This window comes from Electrona antarctica, assembly GCF_951216825.1.
Source record: "Electrona antarctica genome assembly, chromosome: 17".
In the NCBI taxonomy this organism is placed as follows: Eukaryota; Metazoa; Chordata; class Actinopteri; order Myctophiformes; family Myctophidae; genus Electrona; species Electrona antarctica.
Window position 1 is genome coordinate 12,190,371 of NC_136798.1, and position 18,457 is coordinate 12,208,827.

General features: G+C 42.5%; 1 long non-coding RNA gene across 1 annotated transcript; it reads left to right on the forward strand.

Annotated features, from left to right (window-relative positions):
• The first annotated feature begins 3,574 nt into the window (after positions 1 to 3,574).
• LOC306940660 lies at positions 3,575 to 6,582 on the forward strand. Its single transcript, XR_013792028.1, has 3 exons — positions 3,575 to 3,666; positions 6,276 to 6,358; positions 6,476 to 6,582. It is a non-coding gene; the product is annotated as an uncharacterized lncRNA (long non-coding RNA).
• Positions 6,583 to 18,457: the final 11,875 nt, after the last annotated feature.

The window sequence follows — 18,457 nt, forward strand, 5'->3', positions numbered from 1 at the left end:
AGACCAGTGCATTGTTGCGTTTTTGCACATTACTGGTAATAGAATTGCCTACAGTGAGCGGTTGTAGAACCACAGTAGTGATCTCTGTGTTGTCTTGTGACCCGTGGCCCGTGGGCCTGCAGTTTGGGTGCATTCAGGTCAGGAAAACAAACCTAATCTCAGATGGGTGTGGGTAGATTAAACTGGAAAAAATATCTTCAAAGTTCCTGACATCTTTGGCTCATGTAGAATACTGTAGTTTACCTCTGCCAACAGAACAGAGTTGGACGGAGTGGGTTATTGTTTATACCCTGTATTTGTAACACTAATGAAACACTAATGAAACACTAAACATAATGAAACACTAAACACTAATGAAACACTAATGAAACACTAAACACTAATGAAACACTAAACACTAATGAAACACTGAACACGAATGAAACACTAATGAAACACTAATGAAACACTAATGAAACACTATTATACCACAGGTCGTTTCGAGGAAGCAATCTGATTGGTTCTAGCCGTGGGTTAAACCAGCACCATTCACCACCTAATCAAAACAAAGAATTCAGCTGCTCTGTTCTCCCAGAGCGCTAGCAAACTCGGTGGCTAGGCTAGCTAGTTTCTTGGGACATTTGTGGTCGTAGTGACTACATCTGTCATTAAAGAAATATATTCTTTCAGCGATTTTCTTAGTTTTAAGGGCAACTGTTGTATAATTGCAATATTACACTCGAGGGTGTGGGTTAACGTGATTATTGCCACTTCAGTGATGCTTGCGGAACTCGACTTCGTCTCGTTCCTCACCGCATCCCTGTCGTGGCAATAATCACGTTAACCCACACCCTCTCGTGTAATATTGCTTAAATGAAACACTAATGAAACACTAAACACTAATGAAACACTAAACACTAATGAAACACTAATGAAACACTAAACACTAATGAAACACTAAACACTAATGAAACACTAAACACTAATGAAACACTAATAAAACACTAAACACTAATGAAACACTAAAAACTAATGAAACACTAATGAAACACTAATGAAACACTAAACACTAATGAAACACTAATGAAACACTAAACACTAATGAAACACTAATGAAACACTAAACACAAATGAAACACTAATGAAACACTAATGCAACACTAATGAAACACTAAACACTAATGAAACACTAAACACTAATGAAACACTAATGAAACACTAAACACTAAACACTAATGAAACACTAATGAAACACTAAACACTAATGAAACACTAAACACTAATGAAACACTAATGCAACACTAAACACTAATGAAACACTAAACACTAATGAAACACTAAACACTAATGAAACACTAAACACTAATGAAACACTAAACACTAGTTTTAGCCGATTTCATCTAAATTCTGCTTAGTTCTTTCCTAATAAGGTTATTCAAAAGCATTTGACCAACGTCCACTGCTCCTCACATTGTTTAATTTGGATTTGGATGAAGCAATTATGAATGATTGAATTTATCCCTAGAGGGTATCCGCGTGACATCATCATCATCATCATCATACCCGGAAGTTATGCGGGAACGCTACTGAGTGGCAAAAGATTACTTTTTGGCCTTGACGATCCATACATCCAAACATGTCTGACACCATTTTACGTATTAAACGCCCTGTCCAAATAAATGCTGTCAGTGGCTGCAGACTGTTAATCTAGAGAAACTCTGGCCTAAGAGAACACTGAACTTGCTAGCCTGATCTCCCCTGGTAGGTCATTCCAAAGTCTAGGGGCGGTCGTCATTTGTGTTCATTCTGGACTTTGGAATGACCAGAATGGATCTTCTGGGGAATCACAGACCACGCTCCTGCTCATGTGGGGTTAAGAATTGTAGGAAGGGGCCAGTCCAGGGGTGTCAAACTCAATCTGTGTCAGGGGTCTGATTGGGCAAAATTCTAAACGTTCTTGCACGCTGCCTTCATGCATGCGTGAGCTGTGCTGAATTTAGAAGATTTAGAAAATAAAAGCAGATGCTATTTAACTGTTTTGGTAGCTCCACTATTTCCATTAGTAAATCATTCAAATTTAACATTAGCAGACAAACAAAACAAATTGTAAATGTAGAGTTATTTGAGATAGTTGCTTATATCTCCCAATCCTTTAAGTTTAAACTACATTGGATGCTTGAACAAAAATAGAAAAGTAGAGTCTGTATCCGCACACTGGATCATTATACTACGAGTACTGTAATTCTATTGGATTACCACCACCAAGGCGATGTTTTGAGTGTCTTAAACCAGTCAGCCAACATGTGAGGGAAACAAATGCATTTGGATTATGGTTTCTGAAATGCTTTTTCAAAAACGCAATCGTTCTTTAGTGAAAAGCTTTTATGAAACTCCCCTTTCAGACATAACTTTATCCATGTTAACTTGGAATTATTCCCATTTAGGACACAGTATATCCATAGTTATAGAAAGAAATGTTTGAGTGTTTGACTGAGAATGCAACACGTTATACTATTTGGCTGGTTTACGCCCGTCATATGATGAGTCATCCATACCCAAATATAGAGTTACATGTCAGCCATGTCCAAATATGGAACCCATGATGGGAGACTTCCTCTGAGACTTTCAACACTGGTAACCATAACAACCTGGCATGTACTCAAACATAATGAGTAACCAAGGCAACCATCAAAGCCTTTTAACACCTTTTGTGCTAAGGACAAAAGGTGGGGTGCTAAGGACGTGTATAGGCGTCTTTAGGTCCTTTTTAATGATATAAAACGAGATCGCTGTAATCCATTTTTTGACAGCTTTTAGTTTTCACACAGCTCCTGGACATGTTTTGCACATGCGTACATCATTCACTTCCTTGTTTACGGGCTGACAAAACTGTCTATTATCGCTGAATCTACATCGCTGTCCATGGTTTTGATCAGAACGGCAATGTTCTGTCCTCATTTCTGACTTACCCAAGCATCTCGTTTGGAATGTAAACGCTTCTAAAGAGTGATGAGACTTGACAGCGCGAGCTAGTAATGGAAGGTTATACCTCCCGGTTGTGATGTAATGTAATGAATGAATTGCATTTTTATAGCGCTTTTCCAAGTGCTCAAAGCGCTTTACAATGGTTCATTCATTCATACATTGGGGGGTAATGGAAGGCAGGGCTTTTCAGAGTAAAATCTGCCCATCTGCTTGGCACTTCAGCACCTTTATTTTGACAAACTCTGGTGTGTTAATAGGTGTTATTGATTTTTTTACACGTTGTAATACTTGTGCCAATGTGCCTTTTATTATAGTGAAGTGCTCCCGCAGGGCTTCAGGTCAGGAAAACAAACCTAATCTCAGATGGGTGCGGGTAAATTACACTGGAAAAAATATCTTCAAAGTTCAGTGTCTGCATATGCTCCAAATATGGACATGTCTAATGTCACAATTCTGACATCATAGCTGACTAACATCATAGCAGTGGTTTCTGTCGAGTCTTCTGTTAAATGGCATAGGGAGTATTGGGGCTGGCAACTCTGGGGATACCTAAATATTCAGGAGGACCCAATTCTGAGGGTGTGGGGGGGAAAAAAACATCAGCTGGTTTGAGTTAGTGAGTTTGGGATGTTGTGACTTTGATTAACTGATCCTGCACGCTGTTTTTAGCCTGGAGGAGAGTCCTTAAAAGTGAATGTCTCAGTGAGTAGTAAACTCTATTAAATCTTTTGCTTGACTGATGCTTAAGTTGAAGTTGAAGCCATTTGACTAGATTTTGTTTTCCACCAGCCTAAGTCAGATATACTAATGAATTAAAAGCTGGTATGTGTTTTACATCTGTTTGTTTATGATTCACAGTCCCTTAACACATTTGTCTTGTCAGATTTAAGTGAGAGAAACCTTTTAATGTAATGACATGATTCCATTTGGCCATTTTGAAGAGGTGTAAATCTCCTACAAGGAGGGTAGCTCGCCTCGAGGGTAGCTACTGGGACGTAAGTCGGGACTTGATCGCCCCGGCTGGGTCACCTGAGTGAGGGGTATGATGTTGCGAGACCCGAAACCCTGATGACCTTGGGATACATCGCTGAGGATACGTCCCAAGTGCATCCATGCGATGGACCACCCACATTTTTCCTTTCTATACCTTCCACCTTATTCTCCTTTCCTGAATCCTATTGAGGAGTTCTTTTCAGCTTGGAGGTGGAAGGTATATGAACGGAACCCACAGAGCGGGTCACATTGCTCCAGGCCATGGAGGAGGCTTGTGGCGACGTGAGTGTTGAGGCCTGTTAGGGCTTCATGCGCCACTCAAGGCGTTTCTACCAACGCTTCTTGGACAGGGAGAACATCGCCTGTGCTGTGGATGTAGCCTGGCTAATAAACCAGACTAATATCACACAACACTGTCGCGGTATATCAGTCTGGGCTGGCTCCACTTGGATTTCATTTCCCGGGGCACATTTTCTCTTTGACGCAATTGGTCAGAGCTACTGTCAGTCAAAGGTCTCAAGCATTGAACGTCACTGTACCAAAGCCCGCCCATATTGCATACCGTGTCCCGATTGGTCCGACCTGTTCTCGGTTGTAGGAAAGAGGCGTGCTAATGAGCCTCGCCAGACCGTAATCCGCTGGTAGGCAACTTTTTTTTGCCAACGGCTGATTCGGTCTGGTTTATTAACCAGGCTACTGTGGATGAGGCCCTCTGGCCAGATAGGAACCGGAGGCATGATGTCTAAATCTTGTTTTGTGAAAGCAGGGTTACAGTCATCTATAAAAAAGAAAATAAATATTACTTTTTTTTGACTGCATATTTGTGTGCTGTTTCATGTTTGAAAAAAGTAGGCCTAAATGGGAAAATGGATCATTCTCCAGAGTCATTGTCATTCATATGGTGTGTTCTATTTATATGATTGTCTTTTCAATTTTGCACTTCAGTATGCTTGGTAGTGTGCAGCAAATGCTTAGTTGTGTGTACTCAATGAAAGGTATGTGTATGTGTGTGTCATTCGAAAACATGGCTGTGTGTAACAAATGAAAACACAAGTTCCATTTTGGGAACAGTTAAGAGATTTGATGGCAAAGAGTCATCTTGCAAAAGGAGTGTCAGGGTTTAGCATTTTGTGTGTGAGATTTTCAGTTTTGTCATTGTGTGTGCGGTTTTGATAAAGCCACTATTGTTTTGAAAAATGTGTGTTAACAATCTGTAATAAAGGGATGCTATCATGGTTTCTATTAGCAGCAAGCAACTTAAATGCTACAATAATATCTGGCATAGAGTTGCAATACCAACCCTTGACAGCCCATTAATTGAAACCGAAAAGTACTATCTGATAAACTAACCAACATTGCAGCAACATATGGACGGCTCATTATTCCGTTTGTCCGACTCGCGCATTACTAACTAAGAGTATACTCAAGTAAAGTACAAATACCTCAAAATTGTACTTAAGTACAGTACTTAAGTAAATGTACTTATAGTTACTTTCCACCACTAACCCTAACCGCACGCGAAGCCACATAGTCGGACTAATGCGATGTCGGAGTCCCCATCGCTGCAATGTTGGTGAGTGTAAAGTTGTTTAATACAATCAGATACTTTTCGGTTTCAATGAATGGGCTGTGGTGAAGGGTTGGTATTGCAACTGCAGATGTCAGATAGCATCTAAGTTGCTTGCGGCTAGGTTCCTATCCGTAACTATCTGTTGTAGGGCTAATTCCATGTGCAGCCAGCAGCCCTAAATCTGGGTACTGGGTAGTTTTCTGTCTCTCGGAAATGCCCCTGAAATTGTGTTGAAAGGTTTACCCCAGTTAAGTCACTACTGGGATAAAATCTACAAATGTGGAAACTGCAGCATTTTATTAATGGTTTTAGACATTACCCTTGTTGGCTGTGACATTGTCCTTGTTCACTGTATTTATGACAAGAAAAATGACTATAGAAAATATGATATGAGACTGATTATGCCAGATTGCCATGAAATGTATCACGGGGGATCGTAGGAACACCAATAAAGATAATATACTACTTGGGGGCTAAAGTAAGATAAGATATACTTTAAGTCCCCTGTAGGGCACAGAGAGGAACAGGACTTTGTCAATGTCAATATGTACTTTGTTTCTGTAGAATATGATAACCATCAACAAAAAATGTATATCACATCAACAGTCCCTTTTTAGGTGTGCAATAATCCCCATAAACAATTTTCACAATGGACCCCAGGAAGAGTAGCTGGCACTTTGGTGGCAGCTAATGGGGATTCAAATTAATAAAGAATAAAGCTGTATCTGATAGACTATGCCTTTCCCAGATACCCATATTGGAGAAGATCAGGACGATGCTGATGACATTGAGCTGTCCACAGAGGCCAAGATAGATGATTACAACCAATAGGTGAGATCACTGCCACTGCACGGATGAGTCATGCTGATTAGCATTTGTTTTTCACATTCATTCTCTCTCTTTCTCTTTCCTTCACAAACAAGTTTTCTGTTGTGCTACAACACACAGGGCTATGGCCAACTGCCTATCTGCATGGCCAAGACACACCTGTCCGTGGCTGCCCACATGCCGGACAAGAAGGGGGTGCCTACCGGATTCACCCTGCCCATCAGGGATGTTCGTGCTAACATCGGGACCGGCTTCATCTACTCACTAGTGGGCATGGACTATGGTGAGTGGTTAACAACAGTTCCTAAGCAGTGTGATTAGGGTGTCATGTAGGCATTTAACGATATATTGTATATTGATTTAAATCGATGAGACGATATGAATCAATTTAATAATAAATCACACCCGTGTGAACTGAGTGGTGTAAGGTCTTATATAGACTGATCAGCTGTGGTCTGACGTAATGTCTGACGTAATGAAATCAGCATCAACCAATCAGCATCAACCATGCTCATTTTTTGGTACGAACAGACGGACAGACACGTAAACTAACAAAGCCAGTTGTAGGAGTGGTTTACACCACTCAAAAAAATAAAATGAAGATTAAAAAAATGAGGGGGGGGGGTTAGGGGGGCTAGTGAATTATGGTGTGTGTGATATGAAATGTGAGCTTTAATCATATTCCATCATATTCAAGTGCTTTTGGAGAGAGATGAGTCACTTTCAGCAGTGGAGTAGACTAGACGAGCACTGCAGAGGGGAGCTGTGTGTGTCTGTGACTGTGCCCAGGTCATGGTCGTTGATGCTCATTAATACATCAACGAAGGCAATTATGTTTCTGCACTGTCAAATAGGTCTACATCTATCCTAAGATGCCATCAAAGAAAGCTTTTTCTTACATGTTAACTCGAGCTAGGTTGTAAACAAGAAAGCATGTTTACAGTTGTTGCATAGAAGTAATTTTACGTGAAAAAAAATGCTACTTTTGCAATGTAGTTAAATAAAAATTGTGAAAAAAGCTTGATACATCTTATATCAATATCGATACATGCCTAGTGTCATGCCTAGCGTGACACCCAAATCAAGGGTGCCATGCCATTCATGTTTGAGTACCTTCTAACAACATTACACAAGTACATGAGTAGTACAAGCATTACGTCTTCTGTGCTGTTATCTATCCATTAAGGGAGGACGGGCCGGCGAACGGGTGGGCAGGCGGACTTCTGTCGACACACTCATGGCACCATGACTTTCAAATGCTGCCAAAATGAGGAGTGTGCTGCCTAACCTCAATGTGTCATCGTCATGGCATCATATAACAAATAAGTGAGCTCCATATATGGGCACAAAAAATGGACTGACAGATACAGAGATACCGCCACAGATCTGACCGCTATGCCCATATGACACCCTAATAAAGTGTGTCATACCGGCTTCATGTTTCAGTGCCTTCTGACAACATTGCATATCGTTATCTATGAATTCAAAACGTGTGTGTGTGTGTGTGTGTGGTGTGTGTGTGTGTGTGTGTGTGTGTGTGTGTGTGTGTGTGTGTGTGTGTGTGTGTGTGTGTGTGTGTGTGTGTGTGTGTGTGTGTGTGTGTGTGTGTGTGTGTGTGTGTGTGTGTGTGTCATTCCCTGAAGAAGACCTCCTAGGTCGAAACGTTGGATTCTTGTCAATTAATATACAGCATCGTGGCTACGAGTGTGCGGCCTTTTTCTTATTTTTACTTGTGTGTGCATCTATTATACAATTGAAAACATGTACGCAACCCAATACCCAAAGTCACCAGCTACTATGTCACTGACACGCTGGGTGCCGCAGCCGAAGCAGGAGCAACACACACTGCAACAACACACTAAGACGTCACAGACTTACCCTCCGCGTCGATCCACGGCTATCTCCTCATGTCGCGCCGCACGCCCACACTCAACACTCAACACCACCCGCGTAAAAATTGTCATTGCACTGCCACTAAAGCCGGCTCCCGTCCACACTCACAAACAATATCAATATCAATAATAAACACAAACACGCCACAAGCACCGACACCCCCGCCTAATTTGTTGCCACGTCTATGAAAACAAGCACAGGAAAAATGCCATTCAACACGCTACTTACACACACTACCACTCGCTTACAATACGCGGACCTGGCAACACTACATTCCCTCTCCCATTTGCTCAAAGCCCACCACGTGACCCACACACACACATACCAAAACAACGTAGAAGAAGAAGAACTACACACCGCACACACTGATTCTAACTTGGACAGTTACAATAATGCAAACACGACCGCGTCGACACCTGGCGTGGTACAAGCGGGACAAACCGAGGCGCATATATGGATACGAACAACAACACCAACACTACACGCACACGCGCCGCGCGCGCTGCAACAACAAACAGCTACGTACAGTGTGTGTGTGTGCGTGCGTGCGTGCGTGCGCGGGGGGGGATTTCGGATCGCCTCGCGATGCAGCGAAAATGGCACTACACTACACAGGGCTCGACAGTGCGACTAGGTACTCGCATTTGCGCCTTAAAATATCACCGTGCGAGTTGTAACATTCACTTTGTAGCACCGGTGCGACTACACAATCCGATCTTTAAAGCTAAAAGTTGCGCAGTTTACATCCAAAAGAATGTGTCACTCTCTCGGTTCTGCACCGCTGCTGGAGAAGTATAGCACTGTCGAAGGCAGCGCAACTAATCCCCCCCCCCCCACACACCCCAGAGAGGGAGGAGAGAGAAGAGAGCGAGAGAGAGAGAGAGCACACACGTCTTCACCCCAGCGAGGGAGGGAGACAGAGAGAAAGGGAGAGAGATAGAGAAAGACACAGCTTTCCAGTCCTTACATTTTTTTCTCACATTGTTTTCTTAGCTTTGTGACTGACCAATGACAAGCAGATTGTATTGTCTGCAAAGGAACTATGTGTCTGTCACAAATAAAAGTTCTGTCCTGCAAGCCCATGTCATGTCAACACAGACAAGGCAGCTGTGCGCGCGGTGAGTCCTGCAAATTATATTGACCCAATATTATTTTGTACAACCTAGCAAAGCATAAGATATGATGGTTTGGAGAATAGGCTGGTCTCTCTTTTTACAAGACATAAGCCATTGCATACAGGTTCTCAACCTTTTTAATTTCAAGGACCCCCATAACTCTGAGAGTAAAACCAAATGGACCCATAAGAGTCCCATTTGATTCCATTTGTACAGTATCACAGTTAAAAGTTATAAAACAGTCCATTTGGTTCCATTTGTACACTCTCAGAGTTACAGACCTGTAGGGTCCACTTGGTTCCATTTGTACACTCTCAGACTTACAGACCTATAATGGGTCCATTTGGAACCCCCTCAAGGAACCATGAGGGTCCCTGGATCACACCTTTGAGAGCCACTGCTTTAAATAAATACATAACTAATATAGAGCATATTTGATCAATTTATTGTTAGGCTATCGATTATTTTGACATCTGAATTTAACAGAACCGCCCACGCACGACACATGCACATGCACGCGCATGTGCACATCCACATGCACGCGTGCATGTGTCCTCTTTTTGGTAATTCAGAATATGGTATGCCTACACAGTTAAAATAATGCAAACACGAAAATTGCGCAAACGACTGCGTCGACACCTGGCCTGGAACAAACGGGACGAACCCAGGCGCATATATGGATAAGAACAACAACACTACACGCGCGCGCGCACGCACGCGCTGCAACACAAAACAGCTGCATAAAACGTGTGTCACTGTGGACTTCTGTATCTGTGGACTTCTGTATCGCAACGCGGGGCAACGCAACTCTGGGATGAGCGGGCCAAAGGCCCGCGAAATTCTAGTACTGTACATACAGTATGTGCATAGACACATGGGTTGAGTGTGGTGTTCATTTAAACAACCTCTCCTGTGCTGTGCTCTGCTCTGTTTTGACCCTGTCCAGCTGTGGCTCCAGAGATGCTGTCCCTCTAATCGTATCCCCGGCGCCAGAAATGCCTGGAATTTCTGTTAACTGTGTGTGTGTGTGTGGGTGGGGGGTCTCTCTGTCTGCAGGGTAAATTTACTGACGAATGACCTTGAGTAAGTAAGGATTGGCTGCAGAGTAGGCTATAGATATGAATGAAGGCTTCGATTGATTGATGGCTGATTGATTGATTGATTGATTACTTTATTAACATGCTTATTAACAGTACAGGTAGTACAGTCAAATGTTATGCTAAAGGCATAACACAAAATGCCCCAGGGGTTTGTTTCCATTTTGGTCCATTATACTCAATTCATCCGTAATACTGCACTTAACAAGATCTATAAGACGATACAATACAAATATAATGTACTACTATACTTGCGACCTGCTGTGTTTTCTGACTGCTGCCTTTGAAACAAGTAACACTTATTAGTTTAATTCAAACCTAAAGTAAGAAAATAAATCTTCTTTTTGGTGTAAAATATGATTTCTTATAGTAGTTGTTATCGTTGTATTGTGTCTTGTCTTTGCAACTCAGCAATAATAATTCAACAATAAAACCGATATTCTGAGTTCGAGCTACTGTTGGCAGCAGCCACTAATGGGGATCCAAATAACCCTGCCATTGGGTTAGGCAGAGCTTTAGTGGACTACATGGAGCCGCTTGGGTAAAAGTGGGCTGGGCAGGAAGGAAGCTACTTCCTGAGTGTGCTGGGCCCCTGCCGTTTCACCAGCATGCCCCGAGGAGTGTACTTTGATAGGCTAAAGCCGAGGTGTCACACCCTGGGCAATGTGGGCATGCTGGGCAGGGGTGGCGGGTGGCTCAATGTGGCGTCTCTCCAATCTCCCACCTCTGACTTTGATCTACAAAACCACTGGCACATTGACGACCCCTGAACTGTGACTCCTGACCCAAGGGAATTTCTTGGTGGTGCTCAGTTCTTTGTCTGCCCGTATTGTCTGTAGATAGGATTTTTAAACATATTGGACTGTTGTGTATTAATCATGTGGACGGAACAATTATCGGCTTGATCTGATGAATCTCAGTTGAACCTGATGCTGTGTTCCATACGTGTTGATACATTACGTATCGAATTTAGAGGTATTACACCTCTTGGTACCACAGCACCTAAAAGGCCCTTAAAACAAGGCTCCAGACTTCCCAAAACAAACTGGTCAGGCTACTACTTGGCCTCACTCCCCGAACCCAGCAAACCCCTGCGCATTTTGACTGGCTGGAATGGCTCAGGGTTGATGACAGAGTACAGTCATCAACCCTGGTCCACAAGATTCGCTACACCACCAAGATACCCATGTACCTGTCTAAATACTTCCTTAATGTCAACGAAGTTCACACCCACAACACCAGAGGGAGTTCAACAAACCATGTGCAACCCAGATTCGGCACAAATAAGCGACAAATTGATTTTGCTCCTATGCCACCACAATGTGGAACGCCCTACCAACAGTCATTAAGACATCCCCTTGACTCCTTCAAAACCGCTCTCAAAGGGCACCTACGGATGGCTGCAATTCGAAACTGGAACTCGTAAAATCTGAACCCCCCCCACCCCCTTTCCCCCTTACCGTATATGTTTCTTTTCCCTTTTTACCTCCTTACATGATTTCCTGTTTTTTTTATATAGAAGTAGTGTATATTTGTACGTCTCTAAATGTTCTGATGAATTGAAACCTGTTGTAAACAAGTGTAATATCAGTGTGTCGTCCACAGTAAGAGTCTTTGTATTGAATTGTGCTTTCATGTGAAATGTACCCATTCTGCAAACTGTCAATCAATCAATCAATCAATCAATCACAATTTGAATCTAGATGATTGTAGTCATTTTTATCACTTGGTTAAAGTCCAAACATATTGTTTAGACAATTTCTTTGACAATGTCAACATGCTATTTGTTAAAACTCGACTATCACATTACGGTGAGGTCACGATAGATTGTACCAGCACACATCCTGAGGCAGTGGGAAATGCGTGTATGAAAGGAGGAGTAGTAGCAGATTGAAGTGGGGAGTGTAGGGAATCAGGAAGGGGCCTATGACATTCTACAGATATGTGAGGGAGGGTTCACATTCAGAACAATAGGTCTCTGTAGAATTCACATCCCGTAAAGGCTGCCTCTATCCAACCATAAATCCCTGAATAGATCAGATTTATAGAAACTCTCCTCCTGGCAAGCTATTCCACAAGACCACAAGTTGTACATTAACTGAGGTACTCCAGTTATAGCTGAAGAAAGGTAACCTTGATGTGTGACTCTGGTGGAAGTTCCGTTTTTGATGCTGTGGCCGGCCACTCCCAATGTGTCTGTATCCTTGATATCCGTTTGTGTCAAGGTTAGTGTCACGGTGAAAGTTGTAGAATGGAAGCATACCCGCTCTCACGTAGGTTAGAGTTCAGTCCTGATCCATGCCGGTCCTAGACCTGTCAGTCAGACAGTTGTCAATTTCCCAACTCCACCCTATGTGTGTGGTTATTCACAGATTCTTCACCATTATCCCTTGACCCAAACTTAGATTTGTTGGGGGATGAGAACATTCTGTCTGTCATAATGCCTAACCATTTTCACTGAAGAAACTGACCCCCTTATAACAATACACTTAGACACTGTAACTTATATAATTTCTTGACATATCTTGAATATTTTGTTGAAATATTTAAATAACTGTAGATATTTTCCAATTAAATCTCATCAACATAACAACCTAAAACAACAACCACCGATCATATTGTTGGAGGGTGTTCGAATTATATTCTTGATAGGCTAATAATCAGACAGGGCAGAACACTGATGCTCAAACTAAATAGACAGACAGGCAGACAGACTTGTATTGATCCCTGTGGGGGAGCAGTAAGATAAGTAAACTAACCCAGTAGGCTAATCTTACTTTATTTATTAATTAGAATAGAATTCTATTCCACAAGTCACACTAACTGCCAGTGAGTTAAACACCTGCTATACTACGGTGATAGAATATCATCCATCAATCTGGAGTGAAGAATGTATTGACCAGCTGTAACCCTATCTCAATAAAACAAAGTTAGATTGATTGCACCTGTGCTCACCAGAGCAGATGTGTTGTAATCACAAGCGTTTGTCACAACTATAATCCAATATTGATCATACTAATGGTTCAACGGTCGGTCAGCGTTCATTCAAGGCAAGGGAACAGCACAAGGTTGAAGTTGAGCCTCATGCCTATACATAGTAGCCTACGTGTGCCATGGGTCTAACATTCGCATCTGAGAGTATTTCTAGTTTGTAGCTCCACTATTTGAGTCGGCCCGTCCCTCTGTCTGGCGCACACTTTCTCTTACAAGATACCTTGGAAAGCCACTGGCTGGATTGCCACGTGTGTGTGCGCACCTTCATGCTCCCTGGTGGATGAACCCTGCTGATTTGCGTTGTAAAATTAGCATAGTGACAGCTTTTTTGGATTGATTAAGATTAGCCAAATGGTAATCTATGTGGATCCCCCCCGGAGAGATTTTCTTTGTTGATCCAGACACTCTCATCATACAGTACAGATCGAGGATCATTGATGATCAGAATGGGTTGCGTTGTCTCTTTCAGGCTGTTGCAGAGTTTTCCCAGACAATGGTGCATTGTGTTTTGCAATAATGGCGGGAATTTCTTGGCAGAGCAGAGACTTTAGCCATGGAGTGTTGTGTGTTCTTACTGTTCTTAGGCTGAAAAGGGGCGGAACGTTGGACTACAACACATCTATTTATTCTCAGCTTGTCTGCACTGACATTTTACCAGTGACACTCATGTACTTGGTTGTATAAGCCAGGTTTAGGTTTAGGCCCCTTGGCCCCAGGCAGTGTTTAATTTAAACTGTCTAGCATATTGACCATAATTCACAAGGTGGCCATTTTGCTGATGTCATGGGGGGTGTGTGGGGGGGGGGGGGGGGGGGGTGAGGTTTCTCACCCTATGAGTATTCATGAGAAACATTCAGAGAACAGTACTGCTAGTGCTATTCCTGAGAGAAGATGGATAGCATTGATGTTTTTGCATCCCATTCCCAAAATGGTGATGCCAAGCCACACTGGTGTGCTGTGACACAAGTCCATGTGTGTTTTGGGATTATGTGATAACCACACATTAATATGATGGCAGTGTATACTTACTACAATTTCAAGTTTATTGTCACATCACAGATTTTCATTAGCCGTTTTCAGCACAGGAAAAACAAGATGGAAAGAAAACAAGGATAACAAGTCAGATATGTCAAATATTCCTAATATGAATAGAGAAAGAATATATGACATAAGGTGGCATGATTAAATTAAATGGTAATTGAATGAGGCAGTTACAATAGCAGCAGATATAGTAACAGTAAATAGCAGATATAGACAGTTAAACAGTTCCGACGATAAATGACCGTGCCAGTGCCAGTGTAGCGGAGCACACCTGCAGTCTTATATACATACAAAAAGTAAATCCTGTGTCATCAGAACAGCCTGGCAAAAAGCGAGGCTCCGTGCTTGTTCAACAGTCTGATGGTAGCCACTAGCCAGGAGGAAACTGTTATCTGGTGGTATGGTTTTTAAAATACTTTGACTGATCGTGCAGGACTGTGGTAGTGAGTGTCCTGGTGCATTCACTCAACTTTGACTACACAACCCTTCTTGTATATTCCCTCTAGGGGGAGGGATTAAGCTCACCTCCAGTGCACTGGGTCGTCCACAGGGTTTACTGGTCTCTGCCTCCTGTAGTCCATGATCAGCTCCTTAGTTTTGTTGATGGTTTGTTCTATAACTATACCAGTAAGACTCCCTGAAGGCATGCATCCACCTGGGTGACGGCAGACTGCTGGGCGAGCGCTGGCGCTTTGGCATGGGGGTCAGATCAACATATGGAATGAATTCTGTACTTGCCATTTGTGGAGCGTGTCTTGAGTGTACAGGGTTTGATGAGGTCAGATCAACATATGAAATGTCAAAATAGGGTCAGCTCCATATATGGAGATCTAAGGGTGGCAGCGGGGGCAGTGTCTTGAGTGTACAGGGTTTGATGAGGTCTGGCCATATATGGAGCGTGTCTTGAGTGTACAGGGTTTGATGAGGTCAGATCAACATATGGAATGTCAGAACAGGTCAGCTCCATATATGGAGATCTAAGGGTGGCAGCGGGGGCAGTGTCTTGAGTGCACAAGGTTTGATGACGGCCCAGGTAGATCCGGGCTTTAATTTTCAGACCTGTCGGCGCGGCTTCGCTAATAACTTTGGGCCCGTCTAGAGTTTGAATGGACAGGTATCAGTCAAAAGGGAGACATCGAAGAGGAAGGACGGGTGGGGATGGATCAACATATGGCATATGACAGGTCAGCTCCATATAGAGATCTAAGGGTTTGATGTCAAATGTAGAGTTGCTGGCCGGCTCCGTATATGTAGATCTAGGTGATGATCCAGTCCTCATGTATGGCTATCCAGGGTTTGATGAGGTCAGAGTCGCGATCTTCATATATGGAGACGGCCATAATGTATATGGAGGCGTGAGAGACTGATGGCCATATATGGTGGCGTGGCGTGTCACGAGCGTGTCACGAGGTGTCATGGACTGACGGCCATATGGAGGCGTGACTGACGGAGTGACAGGTTTTGCAGGTTTTCATAGTAATTAGTAAATACACTGTGCTCACGATATTCAATCAAACATTAAAATATTACAAATTTAAATAAATAGCAGATCTACAAGTTCACATGATACGACATGTTGTGAGCTTGTAGACTATTTTCACTATGAATACAGGATTGCTTTGAGATTTTGTCTTGCCCATTGGTGTGCAATATGGGCACAAAACCACTGCATTAGAGATTCCCTGCAAGGCCAAGGATAATGTGATACACCATTTGACCCATTGCCCGAGTCATCCATGGCTAATAGCCTAATACACTATACCTGCCGACAGTGCTCTCTCTTATTTAGCACGATCACCATTAGCATCACGCCAACCAGCAACCACATTACCCAGTGAAGTCAGCATCTAGTTTGTTAGCTTTTCCTCGTAAGCTACGCTCCCTAATTTAGTCCCTTCTTTTATTAGCTGACCTGTTCCTCAGACAGGAAATTGGGTGGTCACTTCCTTCTGTCTCTCGAATGCTCATTTCCACTAACAGGTCTATAAAACTGGCCTTGGGTCAGAGGGAGGGAGGAATGCAAAGAATCTCTCTCTTTAGTGAACTTGATTATTCAGTTTTCAACTCGGATGAGACAATCTGGCTAGGCTGTGAGAGAGAGGAAAAACGCTTTATGAGTCAGTTCTTTCATCAGTCCCACAACACATTGCATTCCCTTAATCTATAGCAGCTGGTTTAGTCAGAGGTTTAGTATAATTTGTTTTAATACAAAAGGACCCTTATTCATAGTGTCATTGTTGCTGCAATAGTTTAGTTTTTGTACCGCTTTAACATTGGCATTGGGCATATACTTAAAGGCACCATTGTAAATAGAACATTTGTCAGATTTTAGATCTTACTATTTTCAAATAAATGTGTGGTTAAGTCACTAAGGTTAAGGTTAAAGCAGAGGTGAATGTTTTCCCATTGGCTTCGCAGTGTCAACTGGGCCCAAGGAAAGTAGTCCACCTGGGGCGTGCCTATCTAAGGTCTCATATTGACCATTCACGTGATTCTTCTTTCACATGCTCTCCCCTTTTCATCTCCCAAATCTCATTAGCAGATAATTCCCCTGCTCCTCCTCAGAATCACATTTTTGTAGTCAGTTGATTTTTATTTACTCTACAGGATATTCCCTCATGCCTCACCCCGTAAAATGGTTATCAACAACTTAATGGGGTTCTCACATGCTGCATGCACATGCGTACACGCGAGTGCGTACACGCGAGTGCGTGCGTGCGTGCGTGCGTGCGTGCGTGTGCGTGCGTGCGTGCGCAAATGCTTTCAGTACACAAATGTGGATGACATCATTTTCCTGCTAGATTAGTTTGGCCCTCTAGGAATATTATTATAAAATGGTAAATGGTGCATTTATATAGCGCCTTTATCCAAGGCGCTTTACATAGATTGTGCATTACATTCACCCATTCACACACACATTCATACACTGATGGCAGCGGAAACCATGCAAGGCACCAACCAGCACATCAGGAGCAATTAGGGGTTTAGTGTCTTTCTCAAGGACACTTCGATGCTAACTCTGGGGGAGCCCGGGATCGAACTGGCAACCTTGCGGTTACCATCCAGCCACTCTACCCCTGAGCCACCGCCGCCCCCATTATATTATATAAATGTATAAAACCGCAACATAATACATGTAAACAACAAACAAAATATTGTACTTAGATGGAACCACTACATAGTGATCTTTTCAGGGATTTGCCACCATTGCACATTTATTCCTTGAATGAATCAGTTCATTTTCATTATATCTTGTCTGTCAGTTGTGGCAAGCAATATTGCCTCACTGCAAAGGCAACCTTTCAACCGTGGCCCCCGCCAGGTTAAAATCTGACTGCGATGATGCCTTTTGTTTTGGAAGAGGTTTTAGAACAGAGGAGCCTTTGAATACAGTAAGTCATCACTGCTAAAGTGGAGCCTGTCAACACATTGATCATTGTGAATTCTATAATGGTAACTGTCTGCCACAGAGTTAAATGAGACTAGATTATAGTCATTTAACATACTGGGGGCTGATCTTATTCTGTGTAATTGTCTTTGGTTTGATACCAAGTCTGGTAGCTTCCATTTCAGGGCCTGCTGTTTGCCCATGCCTGTGAGCAGCTGTGTTGTGGTGAAGGTCTTAATATGTGGCTCCACCGTATATTACCTGCATATGACTTATTATCTGATTATAATTCCACATCATTATCTCAAATCCTGCCTTGTGATTTGCTGTGACTTGTAGTGGCTTGAGTGAAAGATGGACAAAGAGTTAAAACCTGAAGGTAATATTGATTATTTAAGCTTGTAAAACAAGCATAATTGTAATACCTTGCTTAAAGAGACATCCTGTGATTGATTGACGTTTAGCTTTTAATAAAGCTAATTTGATCACATGTTAAGTGAAATAAGCAGAAGCATTTAGCAGCTAGTGGAACAAATGTAATAACCCCATAGTTAGTGTGCTGATTATGAATGGT